An 8,179-nucleotide genomic window follows, 5' to 3' on the forward strand; every position below is an offset into this window, starting at 1 on the left:
GAACATGGAATGGAACTTGGACAGGAACGGAATGGATTGTGGAATGGAATGTGGAAAGGAATGTGGAATGGAATGTGGAATGTAATGTGGAATGCAATGGAATGGAATGTGGAAAGGAATTTGGAATGGAGTGAGTAAAGGAATGGAACGGAATGTGGAATGGAAAGTGGAATGGAATGTTGAATGGATTGTGGAATGGAATGTGGAATGGAATGGAATGGACGGTGGAATGGAAAGTGGAATGGAGTGTCGAATGGAACTTGGAATGGAATGCAATGGAATGTCGATTGTAACGTGGAATGGAACGTGGAATGTAACGTGCAAAGGAAACTGGAATAGAACGTGGCATGGAATGTGGAATGAAATGTGCAATGGACCAGAGTGGATTGTTGAATAGAATGTGGAAATGAGTGTGGAATGGAACGTGGACTGGAATGGAATGTAATGTGGAATGGAACGTGGAATGGAATGGAATGGAATTTGGAATGGAATGTGGAATAGAATGTGTAATGGAATGGAATGAAGTGTGGAATGAAATGTGCATTGGAATGAAATGAAATGTGGAATGGAATGGAGTGGAATGTGCAATGGAATGTGGAATAGAATTTAATGGAAAGTGGAATGGTCATGGAATGGAATGGAATGGAAAGTAATTTGGAATGGAATGGAAGCGAATGTGGAATGGAATGTGGGATGGAATGGAATGAAATGTGGAATGGAATGTTGATTGGAATGGAATGGAATGTGGAATGGAATGGAATGGAATGTGGAATGAAATGTCGAGTGGAAAATGGAAAGAAATGCAACGGAATGAGAAGGGAATGTGGAATGGAATGTGGAATGGAATTCGGAATGGACTACAGAATGGAATGTGGAACGGAATGTGGAATGGAAAGGAATGGAATGTGGAATGGATTGTGAATTGGAATGCAACGGAATGTGGAATGCAATGTGGAATAAAATGCAATGGAATGAGAATGGAATGTGGAATGGAATGTGGAATGGAATGTGGAATGGAAATTGGAATGGAATTGAAAGGAATGTGGAATGGAATGCAGAATCATAAGTGCAATGGAACGGAATGTAATGTGGAATGGAATGTGGAATGGAAAGTGGAATGGAATGGAAGGGAACGTGAAATGGAACATGGAATGGAATGTAGAAAGTAATGGAATGGAATGGATCATGGAATTCAATGTGGAAAGGAAAGTGAAATGGAGTGGAATGGAACGTGGAATGGAACGTGAAAAGGATATTGGAATTGAACGTGGCATGGAATGTGGAATGGAATGTGCAATGGAACGGAATGGAATGTTGAATGGAATGTGGAATTGAGTGTGGAATGGAATGCGGAATGGAATGGAATGGAATGTGGAATAGAACGTGCAATGGAACGTGGAATGGAATTGAATAGAATGTGGAATGGAAAGTGGAATGCAATGGATTCCAATTGAATGGAGAGTGGAATGGTATGGAATGGAATGTGGAATGGAATGTGGAATGGAATGTGGAATCGAATGGAATGAATTGTGGAATGAAATGTGCATTGGAATGAAATGGAATGTCGAATGGAATGGAACGGAATGTGGAAAGGAGTGGAATGGAATGGAATGTGAAATGGAAATAGAACGGAAAGTGGAAAGGAATGCAATGGAATGTGAAATGGGATGGAAATGAATGTAGAAACGAATGTGGAATGGAATGGAATGTGGAATGGAATGGAATGGAATGTTTAATGGAATGGAATGTGGAATGGAATGGAATGGAATGTGGAATGGAATGGAATGGAATGGATGTGGAATGGAATGGAATGGAATGGATGTGAAATGCAATTGAATGGAATGGAATGGAAGGTAGAATAAAATGGAATGGAAGGTGGAATATAAAGGAATGTAATGTGGAATGGAATGTGGAATGGAATGGAATGGAATGTAGAATTGAATATGGAACGGAATGTGGAATGGAATGGAATGAATTGTGGAATGAAATGTGCATTGGAATGAAATGGAATGTCGAATGGAATGGAATGGAATGTGGAAAGGAGTGGAATGGAATGGAATGTGAAATGGAAATAGAACGGAAAGTGGAAAGGAATGCAATGGAATGAGAAATGGAAGGAAATGGAATGTGGCATGCAATGGAATAGAATGCAGTGTGAAATGGAATGGAAAGAAATGTGGAATGGAATGGAATGCTACGTGGAATGGTATGTAATGGAATCTGGAATGCAATGTGGAATGGTATGGAACGGAATGTGGAATGGAATGCAATGGAATGTACAATGAAATGAAGAAAGGAATGGAATGGAAGGTGGATTGGAATGTGGAAGGGAATGGAATGGAAAGTGGAATTCAATGACATGGAATGGAATGTGGAACAGAATGTGGAAGGGAATGGAATGGAAAATGGAATGCAATGAAATGGAATGGAATGTGGATGAAATGTAAGGGAATGGAACGAAATGTGGAATGGAATGGAGTGCAAAGGAATGTGGAATGAAATGAAATGGAATGTGGAATGGAATGGAATGGAATGTGGAAAGCAATTAATTGGAATGAAGAATGCAATGTGGAATGGAATGGAATGGAATGTGAAATGGAATGTGGAATTTAATGGTATGTGGAATGGAATGGAATGGGATGTGGAATGGAATGTGGAATGGAATGGAATGGAACGAGGAATGGAACGTGGAATGGAACTTGGAATGGAAGGTGAAATGCAATTGGAATGGAATGTGGAATGGAATGAAATGGAATTTAAGAGAATGTGAAATGGAATGGAATTTAATTTAAGAGAATGTGAAATGGAGAGGAATGGAATGTGGAATGGAATGCGGAATGGAATGGAATAGAATGTGGAATGGAATGTGGAATGGAATGGAATGAAATGGAGTGGAATGTGCAATGGAATGGAATGTATTGTAATGGAATGAAAGTGAAATGTAATTTAGTGCAATGTGGAATGGAATGTGGAATAAAATAGAATGGAACGTGAAACCAATGTGGAGTGGAATGGATTGTAATGTGGAATGAAATTGAAATGTAATTTAGGGCAATGTGGAATGGAATGTGGAATAGAATGACATGGAATGTGAAATGAATGTGGAATGGAATGGATTGGAATGTGGAATGAAACGGAATGAAATGTGGAATGGAACGTGGAATGAAATGAAATGCAACATGGACCGGAACGTGGAATAGAATGCAATGGGATGTTTAATAGAATGGAATGGAATATGGAATGGAAAGTGGAATGGAGTGAAATGGAATGTGGAATGGAACGTGGTAAGTAATGTGGAATGGAACGAGGAAAGGAATGGAATGGAATGGGGAATGGAATGTGAAATGGAACGTGGAATGGAATGGAATGTGGAAAGGATTGTGGAATGGAATGTGAAAATCAACGCGGAATGGAATGAAATGGAATTTGCAATGGAACGTGGAATGGAATCGAATGGAATGTACAATGTAATGTTGAACGGAACGAAATGGAATGTGGATTGGGACGTGAAATGGAAAGTGGACGGGAACGTGGAAAGGAATGGAATGTGGAATTGAATCTGGAATGAAAAGCGGAAGGGAATGGAATGTGGAATGGATTGTAGAAGAGAATGAAATGGAATAGAATGTGGAATGGAATGGAATTGAATGTGGAATGGAAAGGAATGGAATCCCGAATGGAATGGAATGGAATATCGAATGGAATGGAGTGGAATGTAATGTGGAATGGAATGGAATGGAATGTGGAATAGAATGAAGTGGAATGGAATCTGAAATGGAATGGAATGCAATGTGGAATGGAATGGAATGTAATGTCGAATGGAATGTGTAATGGAATGGAATGTGGAATGGAAATGAAAGGAAAGTGGAATGCAATGTGGAATGGAATGGAATGCAATGTGGAATGGAATGGAATGCAATGTGGAATTGAATGGAATGCAAAGTGGAATGGAATGGAATGCAATGTGGAATGGAATATGGAATGGAATGGAAGGGAATGTGGAATGGAAGGGAAAGGAATGTTTAATTGAATGTGGAATGGAATGGAATGTGGAATGGAATGGGGAATGGAATGGAATGGAATGAAGAATAGAATGTGGAAAGGATTGTGACTGGAATGTGGAATGCAATGTGGAATTGAATGTGGAATGGAATGGAATGGAATGTGTAATGGAATGTGGAATGGAGTGGAAAGGAATGTGGAATGGAATGTGGAATTAAATGGAATGGAATGTGCAATGGAATGGAATGCAATGTGGAGTGGAATGGAATGGAACTTGCAATGAAAATTGGCATGGAACGTGGAATGGAACTTGGAATAGAAAGTGGAATGCAATGTGGAATGGAATGGAATGGAATGTGGAATATAATGTGGAATGGAATGGATGGAATGTGAAATAGAATGGAAAGGAATGGAATGTGGAATCGAATGTGGAATGGAATGTGGAATGGAATGGAATGTTACGTCGAATGGAATGTACAATCGAACGTGGAATGGAAAGTTGAATGGAATGTGAAATGTGGAATGGAATGGAATGGAATGTGGTATGGAATGGAATGGAATGTGCAATCGAATGTGGAATGGAAAGGAATGCAATGTGGAAAGGAATATGGATTGGAATTGAATGGAATGTGGAATGTAATCGAACGGAATCAGGAATGGAATTGAGAATTGAATGTGGAATGCAGTGGAATGGAACTCAATGTGGAATGCAGTGGAATGGAATGTGGAATGCAGTGGAATGGAATGTGGAATGCAGTGGAATGGAATGTGGACTGTAATTGAATAGAATGTACAATGGAATGTAATGCTCTGTGGAAAGCAATCTGGAAGGGATTGGAATGGAAAGCGGAACGGAATGCAGAATGGGTTGTGGAATGGAATGCAATGGAATGTGGAATGGAATGTGGAATGGAATGCAATGTATTGTGGAATGGAATGGAAACGAACGAGGAAGGAATGTGGAATGGAATGAAAAGTCGAATGGAAAGCGGAATGGAATGGAATTGAAAATGGAATGGAATGTGGAAATAAATGCAATAGAATGTGGAATTGAATGTGGGATGGAATGTAAGGGAACACTCCATGGAACGTGGAATGGAACGTGGAATGTAATGGAATGGAATGTGGAATGGATCGTGGAATGTAATGGAATGGAACGTGGAATGGAACGTAGAATGGAAGGTGGAATGGAAAGTGGAATGGAATAGAATGGAATATGGAATGGAATGGTATGGAATGGAATGTGTAATGTAATGGCATGGAATGGAATGTGAACTGGTATGGAATATACTGGAATGGAATGTGGAAAGGAATGGCATGGAATGTGGAACGCTATGCAATGGAACGTGAAACGGAATGGAATAGAATCTGGAATGGAATTGAATGGAATGGATTGTGGACTGGAATGGAATGGAAAGGAATGGAATGTGGATTGGAATGTAATGCAATGTGGAATGTAAACCTGAATGGCAGGGAATGGAATGTGGAATGGAATGTGGAAAGGAGTGGAATGGAATGTGGAATTGAATGTTGAATGGGATGGAATGGAATTTGCAATGGAATGTGGAATGGAACGTGGCATGGAAAGTGGATTGGTACGGAATAGAATATGGAATGGAACGTGGAATGGAATGTGGAATTGAACTTGGAATGGAAAGTGGAAAGCTATGGAAGGGAATGGAATGGAATGGAATGTGGAATGGAATAGAATGTAATGTGGAATGGAATTTGCAGTGGAATGTGGAAAGCAATTGAATGGAATGCAATGTGGAATGGATTGGAGTGCTATGTGGACTGCAATTTCCAATGGAATGGAAAGGAATGGAATGAGGAATGCAATGTGGAATGGAATGTGGAATGGAAATTGGAATGGAATGTGGAATGGAAAGTGGAATGGAATGTATAAAGGAATGTTGAATGGAATGGAATGCGAAATGGAATTGATTTGAATGGAATGGAATGTGGAATGGAATGGAATGGAATGAAATGGAATGCGGATTGTAATGGAATGGAATATGGAAAGGAATGTGGAATGGATTGGAACGTGGTATGGAATGGAATGGAATGGAATATCGAATGGAATGGAATGTGGAATTGAATGCAATGCAATATGCAATGTAGTGGAATGGGATGTAGAATCGAATGGAAAGGGAATGGAATGGAATGGAATGCATATGGACTCGCATGGTATTTAACAGAGTGTGGAATGGAATGTGGAATGGAACGTGGAATGGAATTGAATGGAATGTGGAATGGAACATGGAATGCAATGGAATTCAAAGGAATGGAACGTGGAATCAAATGGAATGACTTGTGGAATGAAATGTGCATTGGAATGAAATGGAATGTGGAATGGAATGGACTGAAATGTGCAATTGAATGTGGAAAAGAAATTAATGGAAATTGGAATGGAACATGGAATGGAATGGAATGGAATAGAATGGAATTTGGAATGGGAAGGAATGGAATGTGGAATGGAATGTGGAATGGAATGTGGGATGGAATGGAATGAAATTTGGAATGGAATGTTGATTGGAATGGAATGGAATGTGGAATTGAATGGAATGGAATGGAACGTGGAATGGAATTTCGACTGGAAAGTGGAAAGAAATGCCATGAAATGAGAATGGAATGGGGAATGGGAGGTGGAATGGAATTTGGAATAGACCGCGGAATGGAATGTGTTATGGAATGAGGAATGCAATGTGGAATGGATTGTGAATTGGAATGCAATGGAATGTGGAAAGCAATGTGGAGTGAAACGCAATGGAATGCGAATGGAATGTGGAATGGAAAGTGGAATGGAATGTGGAAAGGAATATGGAATGGAATGTGTAATGGATAGTGGAATAGAATGTGGAATTGAATATGGAATGGAATGTGGAAAGTAAAGTGGAATGGAATGGAAAGGAAAGTGTAAAAGAATGTAGAATGGAATGTGGAATTGTACATGGAATGGAATGGAATGGAATGTGGAATGGAATGTGGAATGCAAAGTAGAATTTAATGGAATGGAACATGGAATGGAACATGGAATGGAACATGGAATGGAACATGGAATGTGACGTGAAATGTAATATGGAATGGAAAGTTGAATGGAATGGAATGGAACGTGGAATGGAACTTGGAATGGAACCTGGAATGTAACCTGGAATGGAACGTGGAATGGAACGTCGAATGGAATGTAGAATGGAACATAAAATATAATGTGGAATGGAATGGAATGCAATGAGGAATGGAATGTGGAATGGAATGGAATGGAATGTGGAATGGATTGGAATGGAATGAAATGTGGAATGGAGTGGCATTGTATAAGGAATGGAATGAGAACTGTAATGGAATGTAATGTGGAATGGAATGGAATGCAGTGTGGAGTTGAATGGAATGCAGTGTGAACTGGAATGGAATGGAATGTGGAATGGAATGAAACGGAATGTGGAATGGAATGGAATGGAATGTGAAATGGAATGTGTTATTGAATGGAATGAAATGGAATGGAATGTGCAATGGAATGGAATGGAATGTGGAATGAAATGGAATGGAATGTGGAATGGAATGTGGAATCAAATGGAATGGAAAGTGAAATGGAATGGAATGGAAATTGGGATGGAATGTGGAATGGAATGTATCGGAATGCAGTTTAATGTGGAATGGAATGGAATGGAATGGGGAATGGAATAGAATGGAATGCGGAATGGAATGTAATGCAATGTGGAAAAGAACGTGGAATGGAATGGAATGGAATGTGGCATGGAAAGTGGAAGGGAATGGAATGGAAGTTGGCAAGGAACGTGGAATGGATTGAAATGGAACGTGGAATGGAACTTTGAAAACAATGTGAAATCGAACGTGGAATGGATAGCGAAATGAAATGTGGAATGTGTAATGGAATGGAATGGAATGTGCAATGGAATTGAATGGAATGGAAAGAATTGTGGAATGGAATGTGGAATGGAATGGAATGGAATGTGGAATGGAATGTACAATGGAATGCAATGCAATGTGGAATGGAATGTGGAATGGAATGGAATGGAAAGAGGAATGGACATTGGAATGGTACGTGGAATGGAATGGAATGGAAAGTGGAATGTATTAGAATGGAATGGAATGTGGATTGGAATGCAAAGGAATGTGGAATGGAATGGAATGGAATGGAATGGAATTTGAAATGGAAGGG

The sequence above is a fragment of the Pongo abelii genome, chromosome 17 (genome assembly GCF_028885655.2).
Source record: "Pongo abelii isolate AG06213 chromosome 17, NHGRI_mPonAbe1-v2.0_pri, whole genome shotgun sequence".
NCBI lineage: Eukaryota > Metazoa > Chordata > Mammalia > Primates > Hominidae > Pongo > Pongo abelii.